The following is a 14,800-nucleotide window of genomic DNA, read 5'->3' as shown; positions in this document are numbered from 1 at the left end:
AGTCCCCGTGAGACTCTAGTCAAAGACTATCCCCAAGCAAAATTAGAAAGTAAACAGCCAGCATCTTCTTCCTGTGTCTTTTCCTTCCAGACACTGGGTAGGAATCAATAAGGGCAGAATTTTAGGCATGAGTGGAAAAGGAAATTTTTGGATGTGGCAATCTTGCCACTCCTCCAATCACATCATCGACACACCACATACTCAGCTTGGCTGAAAGGCCAGTCCTGCCTGGAGAGGTCCTCTCAGGACGGAGGCACTCTGACAGGAATTGGGCTTTGAAAGATTGTCCTGCTTCCTGGAGTTGAGCTAACTAGGCATCCTGTGCTACCTCGATACAGCCTGAGTAAAAAGGGTTTGAGATGAGAAAAGTGGATGTGGCTAAAAGAAGGAAGCAAAAGGGTACCTTGGGGAATAAGCCTGGAAATCAATTACACCTTCCCCTCAATTTCCTCAGCTAGTGAGAGAAACCACAGCAAGTTCTAAGATAAACTCTGAGGAGCCACTAGATAGTGTGGTCACCGGGTCATTCTTGGGAGCCCTCGTGTATTCCTAGGTGCCTCTCCATATCTAAGTCCACACTGGGTGCATGACTAGTGATGAATTCACTTACAAAGGAAAGCTCTAAGGAAGGGGTCCTCAAACTTTTTAAACAGGGGGCCAGTTCACTGTCCCTCAGACCGTTGGAGGGCCGGACTATGGTTTAAAAAAAACTATGAACAAATTCCTATGAACACTGCACATATCTTATTTTGAAGTAAAAAAACAAAACGGCAAAAACACCTGCATGTGGCCCGCAGGCCGTAGTTTGAAGACGCCTGCTCTAAGGCATTCAGACATTAGCCTTGTGCAGAAATTTTGAAGAACATAAGATTTGCCTTTTACTTCTGACTGCCTCTCCTTCCTCTCTTTGGGGCTTCCGTCTCCCTGTCTCAGTTACTGACTCTTTTTAAAAAAATATATATTTTATTGATTTTTTTACAGAGAGGAAGGGAGAGGGATAGAGAGTTAGAAACATAGATGAGCCGAAACCGGTTTGGCTCAGTGGATAGAGCATCAGCCTGCGGACTGAAAGGTCCCGGGTTCGATTCCGGTCAAGGGCATGTACCTTGGTTGCGGGCACATCCCCAGGAGGGGTTGTGCAAGAGGCAGCTGATCGATGTTTCTCTATCATCGATGTTTCTAACTCTCTATCCCTCTCTCTTCCTCTCTGTAAAAAATCAATAAAATATATTAAAAAAAAAAAAAAAAAAGAAACATAGATGAGAGAGAAACATTGATCAGCTGCCTCCTGCATACCCCCTACTGGGGATTGTGCCCACAACTAAGGTACATGCCCTTGACTGGAATCGAACCTGGGACCCTTCAGTCCGCAGGCCGACGCTCTATCCACTGAGCCAAACCGGTTAGGGCTCAGTTACTGACTCTTAATCTCTTACAATTTCCCTATTTCCTTCCACATAAAATTATCTTTACCTGTTTATTGAAAGGATCTTACATATTCACTAGAGGCCCGATGCACGAAATTTGTGCAAGGGTAGGCCCTTGCAGCCCCAGCTGCCTCGCAACCCCACCCCCTACCCACTGGTCATTCTGCCATCCGGTCTAATTAGCATATTAGCTCTTTATTATATAGGATTATACTAAGGTATGAATGATTGAAAATAGCATATTATTCTGACTTTTGCAAGAATAGTTACATTTTCTAAAGTAATAATCTCATCAGTAATTACTTCACCAATAATTTCAAAATGTTACATCAAATCAATAATCCAATGTAACATTTTTAAAAATCCAAGAGATGGATAAAGATATATTATGCTAACACTAATCAAGAGAATGACTTTCAGGCAAAATGGACTTTGGACTTCGGAACAAGGAAAATTATCAGTGATAAAGAGGGGCATTATATAATGATAAACATATTGATAAAATGGTCAGTTCTTCAAGAACACATAATAATACTTAACGTTTATACACTTAACAACGAAGTGTCAAAGTATGAGGCAAAATTGATAGAACTGCAAAGAGAAATCGATGAATCCACTATTGTAGTTGGATACTTCAACAGCTCTCTATCAGCAATGGACAGATGCAGCAGGCAGAAAATCAGTAGGATATAGTTGATCTCAACAATACCATCAATCAACCAGATATAATTGACATCTATTGACTATTTCACTCAACAATAGAATATACATTCTCCTCAAGCTCACACATGAAGTAGTCAGTCACCACAATAGACCACATTCTGGGCCATAAACACATCTTAACAATTAAAAAAAATTGAAACCATACAAAGTATGCTCTTGAAGCACAATGAAATTAAACTAGAAATTAATAACAAAAAGATAGCTGAAAAATCCAAATACTTGGAGGTTATACAACACACTTTTAAATAATACATAGGTTGAAGAAGTCTCAAGAGAAATTTGAAAATATTTTTAACAAAATGAAAATGAACATACAACTTATCAGAATTTATAGAAAGCAGTGCTAGAGGGAATTTATAATATTGAAGGCATATTTTAGAAAAGAAAAAAAAGTTTAAAACTAGTAATATAAGCTTCCACCTTAGGAAATCCAAAAAGAAGAGCAAATTAAATCCAAAGTAAGCAGAAGAAATGTCAAAAATTAGAGCAGAGCCCTAACCGGTTTGGCTCAGTGGATAGAGCGTCGGCCTTCGGACTGAAGGGTCCCAGGTTCGATTCCAGTCAAGGGCATGTACCTTGGTTGCGGGCACATTCTCAGTAGGAGGTGTGCAGGAGGCAGCTGATCAATGTTTCTCTCTCATTGATGTTTCTAACTCTCTATCCCTCTTCCTTTCTCTCTGTAAAAAAAATCAATAAAATATATATTTTTAAAAAGACTAAGATTTAAAAAAAAATTAGAGCAGAAATCAATGAAACTGAAAACAGGAAATGAATAGAGAAAACAAAACCAAAAGCTGATTTATTTTTATTTTTTGTTTTTGTTCTTTATTATACTTCTTAGAAAACTTTCTTTTCTATGTTTGTTTTCTTAAATAGAACCAAAAGCTGATTTTAAACAAGTCAATAAGGAGAGTTGACTTTGGGTGGTGGGCACACGGTGCAATATACAGATCTTGCAACATAGAAACCCACACCTGAAACCTATATGTTCATGTTGACCAATGTCACCCCAATAAATTTAATAAATTTTAAAAAATCAATAAAATGGATAAACCTCTGGTCAGGATAACCGAGAAAAAAAAAGAAGAAAAAGCCCTAGCCAGTTTGGCTCAGTGATTAGAGCATCAGCCTGCCGACTGAAGGGTCACAGGTTCAATTTTGGTCAAGGGCATGTACTTTGGTTGCAGGCAGGCTCAATTCCCGGCCCCTGCTGTAGGAGGCAACCAATTGATGTGTCTCTCTCACATCGATGTTTCTTTCTCTCTGTCTCTTCCACTCTAAAAATCAATGGAAAAAATATCATCGGGTGAGGATTAACAACAACAAAAAAAGAGAGAAAAGATATCAATTGCTAATATCAGATATAAAAGATTCCATGTGCATTAAAAATACATAAGTATATTATTTAAATATATAAATATACTAAAAAACATGAATACTGATCCTAGGGACATTAAAAAGATAATAAAAAAAAATATTATGCCCTAGCCAGTTTGGCTCAGTGGATAGAGCGTCAGCCTGAAGACTGAAGGGTCCCAGGTTCTATTCCGGCCAAGGGCACATGTCTGGGTTTCGGGCTCGATCCCCAGTAGGGGTTGTGCAGGAAGCAGCTGATCAATGATTCTCTCTCATCATTGATGTTTCTATCTCTCTATTCATCTCCCTTCCTCTCTAAAAATCAATAAAAATATATTTAAAAAAAGAAATATTATGAATAATTCTATGCCCACAAGTTTGATAACTTAGATGAAATGGATCAATTCCTTGAAAGACCCAAGTCTTTCTGCCAAACTCTTTTCTACCCAAACTCACACAAGGAGAAACATATCATCTGAGTTTGCCATTATCTATTAAAGAAATTGAATCAATAACTAATAGCCTTCTAAAACTGAAAGCACCAGGCTCAGACTGGTTTCACGGTGACTTCTAACACACATTTAAGGAAGAAATGATATTTATTCTCTACCATCCCTTCCAGAACACCGTCAAAGGGAACACTTCCCAATTCATTCTGTGAGTACCGCATTATCCTACTACCCAAATCAGCAACGACATTTCAGGAAAGGAAAACTACAAACCAATATCTCACATGCATAAAAAAAAAAAAATCCTTAACAAATTATTAGCAAATTGAATCCAACAACGTATAAACCCAACGTATGAATCCAACACTATGACCGAGAGGTATTTACCTCAGGGATACACGGCTACTTCAACATTCAAAAGTCACTGTAATCTAGCATATCAACAGGCTAAAGAAGAAAAAAATCATAGGATCATATCAATAGATGCAGAAAAGTACTTGACGAAATCCAACCCTCATTCATGATTTTAAAAATTCATGTTGAACCTTTTCTAAAAAAATTAGTATGAAAATAAATTTCCCCTGGGTAAATATTTGGTCAAGAATCCTGAGAGCAGACTCTCCTTGCTAGAGTTCTTAAACATGTTATAAATGGACAACTATCACAAGGGTATATAAGATGAGATTAAAGCCCCAAATAACTTTTGCATTCAGGATAGGTTTTGACCAAAACATCACGCCACTAGGCTGGCGCTGCTTTTCCTCTGTGCCATCAGAATGCTCTTCTGGACCCAGGCAGGCAACCTCAATGAAGGAAGAGACCTTTGCCCTTTGCCAAGTCTAAAGGAAGGGTGATCCCAGAATGCCAAGCCTGTGCACTCACAATGGAGGCTGGATGATGAGGTCTGGGGTGACAGGGGCACCTTCTGTTGCTAGAAGTGAACAAAATCACTTCTGTATTTAACCCTGCGTCTCCTTTGACATTCCTCTGGCAAGCTTCGTCTTCAAAGCATAAGGGCTTAGAATATGAGAAGTCTTTTCCAGACATAAAGAAAGAAAAGAAGAAATCAGAAGCTGTACCCAAGGGCAACAGAAAAGAAATGACAGTATCCTTTCTGTCTTTAAGTGGCCTTTCACTTCTGGGGTCAGGGTGACAAATCCCTTTGTGCCAGACATTCCAAAAATGAGGTCATTATTCCCTCTCGCCACGCAGGGGTGACTGTCACCCGCTGGCATTTCAGTACAGTATGATACAAAACTCTCGCTTAGAAAACGGAAAGACTAGACCCATTTAAATGCACTTAGAATCCACAATATGAGAAGGAGACGAGACCATAAAAATAACTTTTTTCATGTCCCATTTCTTCAATGAAAAAACCCCGGCTCAGAAAGGCTAAAAGACTGGCTCGAGGACACAGGACAGGAGAGGCAATACAGGATAATAGGATCAAACAGATCGGGGCTTGATGCCCAAACAGGAAGCAGTCATTTTATCAACCTGAGCCCCCGTTTCTTCATCTGCAAAGTGGGGATAACACAAGCCATTTCACAGGGTTGGTGTGGAAATTAAGATAGATAACTTGCAAAGCATAGTTCTTGCCACACAAAAGTGCTTAATAACACTTTTCTTTTCTTTGGCTTCCAGTGTCAGAGCCAACACTCAATGCCTGGGCTCGGGAGTCCTCTTTTCTCTGGTCCAAATGACAGCCACAGATTGTGTCTCTGCAGGGATCAGGTCAAATCGGGATGAAAGGGGTCACTGGGTGTGCACAGTGGCTCTGTGGTTCTGCCGTCCAGCACAGGAGATACTGAAGTGGGCTTTGTTTCTGCCTCTGTCACTGAAGAGCATGAAAACCTAGATCCGATTATAGTTCAATTTTTCATCTGAGAAATAGGGCAAAGGTCATCAAAAACTGATATTGTCTGGTATTCTGGAAGCCCTCCCAACTGTTAAATTCAATGAACTTTGCTTAATCAGTATTTATGTCTACATTTGCTGGGGTCAGGGTAACGAATCAAAAAATCAGTGAATGTAATCCACCCGAAGTGTATGTGTGTGTTTGTGTGTGTGTGTTTGTGTGTGTGTGTCAGATTGGGAATGAGGGGAGGTTAATGGGAATGGGAAGGTGGTCCTATTCTAAATGGAAAATGATCAGGGTCCTCAGGTCCCCATATTTGCAGAAAGAAAGCCAGTAAGCTAAGAAAAGGTGACTGCACGAGCTTGAGAGAGTGAGGTTCCAGGGATTTGGAAAGAGAAAAAAATGTTGCCCTAGCCGGTTTGGCTCAGTAGATAGAGCGTTGGCCTGCGGACCAAAGGGTCCTGGGTTTAATTCCAGTTAAGGGCACATACCTCGGTTGCAGGCTATTTCCCAGTCGGGGCCCTGGTCAGGGTGCATTCAGGAGGCAACCAATTGATATGTTTTGCCCACATGGATATTTCTCTCTTCACACTCTTTAAAAATGGAAAAATATCCTCAGGTGAGGATTAAGAATGTTGGCAGAGGAAGACTGAGGCAATGGAAATTAACAAAGAGCATTAGGAAATTTTCCCTATGGCTCCCCAAATCTATATTTTTTCAGCCCTGACCTCTGCCCAGACCTCTATAATACTTAAAATGTTTCCGTGCCTCAGATACACCCACTTGGTCCTGCCTCAGAGCCTTTGGAGGAGCCGTGTCTCTGCCTGGAATGCGCTGCCCTCGGATCTTTTCATGATGGGCTCCTTCAGAGCTCAGCTTTTCTTTCTTTCTTTCTTTTTAAATATATTTTTATTAGAGGCCCATTGCATGAAGGTTCGTGCAATAGGCCTTCCTTCCCCTGGCTGCTGACACCGGTTTTCCTCTGGCACCCGGGACACAGGCCTTCACTCTGGCCGCCGCCTTCCGTCTTCGCTCCGGCCAGAGCCTTCAGTGTTCTCTGCTCTGGCCGGAGCACCGCTCCTGCAGCTCCCTCTGCCCCCCACCCTTCCCCTCATAGCAGGCGTCCTGCCCTGCCTCTCAGTGCCTGCATACGCAAATTAACCCACTATCTTTGCTGGGTTAATTTGCATACTCACTCCTGATTGGCTGGTGGGTATCACGGAGTACAGTCAATTTGCATATTTCTCTTTTATTAGTGTAGATTGATTTCAGAGAGGACGGGAGTGGGAGAGAGAGAGAAACATCAGTGATGAGAGAATCATTGATTGGCTGCTTCCTGCACACCCCATACTGGGGATCAAGCCCACAACCTGGGCATGTGCCCTGACCAGGAATTGAATGGTGAACTCCTGGTTCATAGGTTGATGCTCAACCACTGAGCCACGCCAGCTGGGCCAGAGCTCAGCTTAATGTCACCATCTCAGATGACCCTTATAAGAGACCAACCATTCACTCACTATCACGTCACCTTATTTTAATTCTCTGTGCAGCTCTTCTTACTTGTTGAAGTTTTCTTGTTTATTTCTTTAGTTACTATCTGTCTTGCTCCACTAGAGGGGAAGCTCTAGGACACAGCAGGGATCTTTTCAATCTACTTTATTTACTGTATCTTAGTGCCCAGAAACTGTTCTGGCATATAATAGGCAATCACAAATATTTGTTGATGGGATAGAAGAAGGAATGAACTCTATGCCACCAAAAGTGAACTAAAGAGCATTATTTGAGGGGGGTTGGGGTGTTCATTTTAATTGAATCCCCAGATTGTCTCACATGCCGATGTTCAGAAGCTCACCAGGTAGCCGTACAGGAATGAGAAGAAAGTGGGCAAGAATCCCAATTGGCTGGGTATCTTTACCAGGAGACGTCTGGAAATGGAGTTCTCTGTGTCTTTCTGTAATGAGATGAGCTCAAGTATCTGTTCTAAGACAGTTAAATTGTGTTCCAGATGCTCTCTGCTTTGCAAGTGCTATGGTCTTTTTTTTATCTGAGTCCATCTGGATGGGTGTGGCTGTCTCTAGCCGGGGCTTAGCAGTTGCTAAGGAGGATCAATTAGCTGTAGCAGATGTGAACATTTGCCTTTACTTGGGCTTTCTCCTGCCCCACCCCACTCTCTACCTACAGAAATCCTATTTCTTCATCTTTAAGGCACAGCTAATAATGCTACAGCTTCTGAGAAACTTGTGATAGCCTCCAGTTGAGATTAGCCTATAAATCCACATATTGTCTTTTTTTTAAAGAGCAGCTTTTTAAAAAATATACTTTTTTATTGATTTCAGAGAGGAAGGGAAAGAGAGAGAGAGAAACATGATGAGAGAGAATCATTGATTGTCTGCCTCCTGTACACCCCCTACCAGGAATCGAGCCCACAACTTAGGCATGTGCCCCAACTGGGAATCAAACCGTGACCTTCTGGTTCATATGTTGACGCTCAACCACTGAACTACACCAGCTAGACTATTCCTTCTTTTACTTACCTTATATTATAATTACGCTTATACACCTAGAGTTACCCTTGAAGAATGTTAAGTTCACTGAAGGAGGAATCATACCATTCACTTTTTTCATCTCCTCTCAACAACTTTCACATTTATGCAGAGGCGGTACTCGATAAGTGCTAGTGAAATGAATAAACCCGTAAGAGAGGGCAGAGTTACTCCTACTCAGGTAGTGGCTAACCACCAAGTTATGACTGAAGAAAACAGAGAGGAGCAGGGATCTTAAACTCTGACAGCATTTACATATATTCAGGGCTACCTTGTCCCCTCTCAGCGTGGGGAGACTGAAAAGGTAAACCGAAGCCTTGCTGAGATTTGCTCAGGAAACCCCTAATAGGCACCCCAAGGTAAATGATGTCCGGATATCCTAAAGGCTGAAGATTAACAGTTGTGAGTATGCAAAACAGAGTGTATTCTTGTATTATTATTTATTAATCATTGTATTATTTTTCAGATGGGCTGTAGGTTTGATCTCCAGTCGGGGATCAGGGCCTCTGCAGGATGTCACACATTGATGTTTCTCTCTCTCTCTCTCTCTCCATTCCTCTCTCTAGAATCGATGAAAATATCCTTGGGTAAAGATTTAAAAAAAATTGTAACCTCTTTATAAAGCGTTGTCTTCTCCATTTTGTTTCTTTTGTGGTAAGTTAGAAAATATTCAATGCTGAAGAGCTATCTGAAAACAGCCAGAGTCCTCTCGACCACCCGCATTTCCTAGACCTCAACATTCTGGAGCTAAGTCTTCATTCTCTGTGCTGGAACCCTCCTTTTAATTCCCTTCTTTGTTTCTTTCCTTTACAATTTCCTTATCTCCCTCAGTACTTCCCACCCTCTGGCAACTTACCAGGTCTTCTATAAACCGATAGGAATCTCTGTGGAGGGTTCTTCTCCCTCCAAGGCACTTTGGATGAAAGTAACCAGGGGTTAGTAGGTTTGGTACCTACTAAGTCTAAACACACATACATCCTTGGCCTCAGTCATTCCACTCTTGGGTACATACAATAGAGAAATGAGTGTCTACCCAAGACATGTACAAAAATGTTCACAGCAGCTTTATTCATAACAACCAAAAGCTGGAAACAACCAAATGCCCACCACCAACAAAATGGATAAAGTGAGATATATCACATAATGGAATGCTACACAGCAAAGATAAGGAATGAATTATTCTATATATAGAACACTATACATGGATGAATCTCAAAGGCAATGATGAAAAAAGAAGCCAAACACACAAATCCCTATCTTTCTATTTCTCCACATGTTCAAGTCAAACAGGCAAAGCTAATTTATAGTGATGGAGACCGGAAAAGTGGTTACCTTTGGGGGGGAGATACTGACTGGGAGAGAGCATAAGGGATCCTATCTCATATGGTTTGCAGTGCCCTGGCTGGTGTGGCTCAGTTGGTTGGACGTCGTCCCATGCACCGAGAGGTTGCTGGTTCAATTCCAGGCAGGGCACATGCCCAGATTGTAGGTTAGATCCCCAGTAGGGGGTGTGCAGGAGGCAGCCGATCAATATTTGTCTACCTCTCCCTTCCTCTCTCTCTAAAATCAGTAAAAACATATTAAATATATATATGGTTTGCAGCTACATGGTCCTGATATACATGTAAAAAGTTGTCAGGATTAATGCACTTTATGTAAGTTACACCTCAATTAAAACATCAGAAAATATATTAAAATTTTAAAAATAAAGTAACCCACGTGTTACCACAAATTCCAAAACAGGAAACAAGCTGTGCTCCCCACTACTCCCCATATTCTAATTCGTCTGCCTCCTCTGTGTCGGTGCCAGGATGGCATATGATGGTGCTGTGAGCATATGATGGTGCTGTGAGCATATGATGTGAGGAAATGTGCAAAGCAAGCAGACAGCACGGCAGATGGAGTCATACTCACCTTGCGAGATGAAGCAGTCCGAACCTTCCTTTTGCGGCTTCCTTGGTTGCGGATCTGGAAGATGAGCGTATGCCCTGTGATAGACGGTGGAATAAACAGTTTCGCCCCGACTTCACCCTCACATTCAACCTCAGAGTCAAGGGACATTCTCCCTTAAAGCTCCAACACCCATGCTCTCATTTCTCCTGGTTTCATTCGCCAAGGGCATGTGGTACAGTACCCATCATGCCTCTGTTCTCTCCCTTTCCCTCTTCATCACCTATTTTATCCTCTTCACACATCATTCTCCATGTTCTCCTTGTTATCTTTCTGCTTTTTCTACCTCTCTGTGATTCCCTCTCCCTTCCCAATCTTCTCACTCATTTCTTTCAACTAGAATGTACAAGAAAAATCTAAGGGTTTTCTACAGCATTCTGAATTATTTAATTTTTAAAAGGAACTTGGAAAAAGCTAGATTTTGTTGTAGAAAACACCTTTCTCATTAAGGTAAACTCATGTGTACATTATTACATAGGAATTGGATCCTCAGACAACATGGCTGTCACTCTAAAAATTAAAAAAAAAAACAAGCCTGTTGAAATTGTAATATGGTGGGCTTGCTGATTTCTCCTCAGGAAAACCATTTCCAGAAATACTGTTCTTAAGTTCTGAATAGATTTACTCAAAGTGAAAGTCACACCAAATTTTTAAACTTTATATGCACATTAACTTACAGAATGCCTAATAGTAGAAAGGCAGTCATGGGAGATTTGTTTCATTGATACTTTATGACCCACAGAGAGAGAAGTGGGAGGGGGTGTGGGTGGAGGGAGGGCTGAAGCTTCCCTGGGGGAGGGCTAGACTGGACAAATGAAAGGAATGTGTGTAGAGACTAGGCAAGTGAGGGCAGATGGAGCCAGGGCTGGAACGCAGGAGGCTGCCCATTGCCTCGCCTTCAATCCCGTAGTCCTTTTTATTTTTATTTACAGATCCTGCCTCAGGTTCATATGTACAAATAGCACAGGAGGCCACACCAGTCCTTCCCTTCTCACATTAGCAGGCAGAGGCCTCTACTCTAGAGCCTTCGTGGGGCCCTGGGCATCTTTGGGAGCCAGAGCCTGAGCTGGAGCTTGGGTCTTGGTTTGAGCCTTGGCCTTTGGCCAGCAGGGCCTGAGATCCCTGGGCAGGTGGGCACAAGCACATTTCCCACGCGTGGGGTGAGTGATGTAGGAAAGTTGATTGAACTCACGGCTGGCTGCTGCCCTTTGGGATCTTGGGCTTGACCTCCTTGGGCTCTACAAGGGCTTTGATGCCTCGGCATGTGCGCTCACGGCCTTGGCGTTGTTGGCCTGCATCTTCTTCCGGCCCTTCTTGTGCTTCTTGGCAAAGAGCGTGTTTCTCAGGAACCTGGGGTCCACTCCATGAAGAGACTTGCATTTTTGTGCTGAGGGTTTCTTGATAGCATTTCTGTGCAATTTTCAGAACTGCTTGTGCGTGGGGTGATTCTTGGACTTGGCTGTGTTTGCACCCAAGCCAGCTGCTCCCAAAGCACCTGGGACCTGAAGAGCTCAGACTCTCAGGCTTTAACTGCCTGCCCACCATTGGGAAGGGAGGCATGACGTGGAGGGGTCGGGCTGCAGGGAGGAAGGAAGGTGTGCTCTCGTGGCAGCGGCTCAGCCTTTCCTCTGTCGTCGTCGTGAAGAATTCCGCTCTGTCTCTAACAGTGCAGACCAACTCACCAAACCAGAACCTCATGTGAGCCTCCCCCACACTCAGGAAGGCCATCTAGAAGCGAGACTGGGGGGCAGCAGAGATATAATTCTGCCCACCTCCAGCAGCCCATCAACCAGTATTCCTTACACCTATTTACTCTACTTCTCCCCACAAGAAGTGCTGGGAATAGAACATTCTCCATCTCACATTTCCAGGAAGGTATGGGTACTCTATGGAGACTGATGTCTAGGCAACTACAACGGCCCTGCCTTTGATTCAGCCCTTCAGGGAGCTGCTGTGGGACCATTTAGCCAATCCACAATAGGAATATTGGAAAAACCATGCCATTTAACCTGATTCTCAGTTCCAAAATCTTCAAAATTCGGTATGATAGTGCCCACCAGCAGGGCTGTTTTGAGGGCTAAGTGAGATACAGTGCCAGGCTTACGGTAGGTGCTCAGTAAACATTGGTTCCTTCCTACTTCCATCCCACATCCCTTAAAAAAAGATGAGTTGGTAAGTTTATTTCCTCCAGACTACTTGGCCAGCAACCAAGATATACTGCCCCATGTGGGCAGGGCCAACTTGGTTCAGGCCTGCTGACCCATCTGTCACTCCCCATTCTGTTAGATTTGTGACAAAATGTGGCACAGCTGCTTTGATGTAGGAGCATTTTGATATGGCTTGAAACACCATCATTTTTTTTTTTAACCATAAGAAACATTACTAAATACTGTGAGGAGCAGTTTTAGGTGCAGAGGGAAAGGCTGAATCTCATTTCTGAATCCTGGACACAGGGCCCTTACAGAGTGAGCTAAACCAGTGGTCGGCAAACTGCGGCTCACGAGCCACATGCGGCTCTCGAGCCGCGGTTTGCCGCTCTGTTGACTAATGAGTTTGCCGACCACTGAGCTAAACCAATGGTGGAGGCAGAGGCTAGAAACAGGAATTCACGGACAGGCATTCACACCAATTTTACTTGGATCCTCACCCAAGGATATTTTTACCCATTGATTTTTAGAGTGAAAGGGAGGGAAGGAGAGAGGAAGAGAGAGGCGGGGGGGGGGGGCGGTTTGGGGGATGAGAGAGAATGAGAGAGATTGGTTGCCTCCCACATGCACCTTGTCCAAAGCCAGGGATCGAACCTGCAACCCAGGTACATGCCCTTGACCGGGAATCCAACCGGTGACTGGTAGGTCCTAAGGCCACACTCTAATCACTGAGCCAAAACAGACAGGGCTTATCTGGATCTTAAGGGCGGAATTATGCCAGGATTTTTAGACCAAAGATTCCAAATCCCAAGTACTCAGGAGCAGTTTTATATTTCAAATAGAATCTCTGCCACAAAAGAGAGATGTCTGAGGAAATATGTGAGGGTGGAGAGCCCATGAAAGAGAAGGAAGGACTAGTGGTCAATAGACTCAGGGGCTCTTGTCTGGGGAAGGAGTGAAGGGTTGAAATCGAGACCGGATGAAAACGTATGAGGGTGGAGAGAGTATGTGGGACAGAGAGGGTAGGAGAGAGGGTGGGAAGACATGATGGTGAAGAGAAACCTAAGGAGGATGAAGGTTGAAGAAAGGGGAGAGTGTTTGGGGGCAGAGAAATGGAGAAAACAGGTGGAACGTGAAATGAAGGAGAAGAGATTTTAGTTTATGGCATAAAAACTGTCCTTAGACAAGCACAAGAGGCTCCCTCAACTTGGGTTATCACTTAATCTCTGAATGTCAAGGTAACATTTTGCAAATGGCTGTAGGTAAGAAGGGAAATGCTTCACCAGAGACCATGCCCCTGGGGCACAGGTTTCTCTTTTTTCTCCCCACATGCACTGAACACAGTGATAGTGCAAGTACTCGGCTAGTGATACAGGTGCCGATACATACCACACAAGAGCCATTCTCAGATTTAACATCTGACTCTGTGAGCTGCCCTTGGGGATCATTCTGGACAGGGATGATCAGTCCCTTCATCAGAGGGTAATTGTTAAGAATAGATAAGATTGCTATTACTCTATATGCCCTTATTTACTTGCCTATAAACTTCGGAAGCAAATCTCTTAAGTATTGAACTGATGATCTATAAAACTATATCTCAAATGAAGCTGTGAATTGAGAATTTGTGAAGCTTTTGGAATATATTTCTCTTGAATTGGTGATTACAGCTCCTGTGCAAAGCAAAATATGGCTATTTCTTTCATGTAGGATTGAAATACTGTTTCTGTTTTTAAAGAGGTGTTATGATGTAGTGTTTAAGGGCATAGATTTTGGAGCCAGCTGCAAAATTCTAATCCTAGCTCTACCAATACTAAGGGTGTAACCCTAGGAAATTTACCTAATCTTCCCCTACCCCGCCCCCATCATCTGTGGAATGGAGATGATAATATAATTGTGAGGATTAAATTAGTTGATAAGTTCCAAGCATTTAGCACAGTGCCTAGCATATATTACATAATTTTTTAAAGTTCAGAATTTATGAAATTAAGTATTAGTGGAACAAAACTTTCATACAGTTCAAGTTTAAAAAATTAAACACATACCACCATCAAGTAGTGTGTGTGTGTGTGTGTGTGTGTGTGTATATGTGTGTATGTATGCATTTTATTATCTGATAATAAAGATAAAAATAATTATGAAAATTTGAACATGAAATAATATAATTTCAGCTTTAAAAACAGGAAACATTAAAAAACAAAATGCTCCACTAGTATCATTGTTCACTTATTTTGTGCAAAGTTTCCCATTGCTGAAAAGGATTTTACTCTATACTGCTTGGGGAACAGTAAAAAAAAAAAAATAGTTATAAGCTATTTCCAAACATTTTCCTCTGAATCCATCTTCAAAT

The sequence above is a fragment of the Eptesicus fuscus genome, chromosome 6, assembly GCF_027574615.1.
Source record: "Eptesicus fuscus isolate TK198812 chromosome 6, DD_ASM_mEF_20220401, whole genome shotgun sequence".
NCBI lineage: Eukaryota > Metazoa > Chordata > Mammalia > Chiroptera > Vespertilionidae > Eptesicus > Eptesicus fuscus.
Note: the sequence above shows the minus strand (reverse complement) of the source record.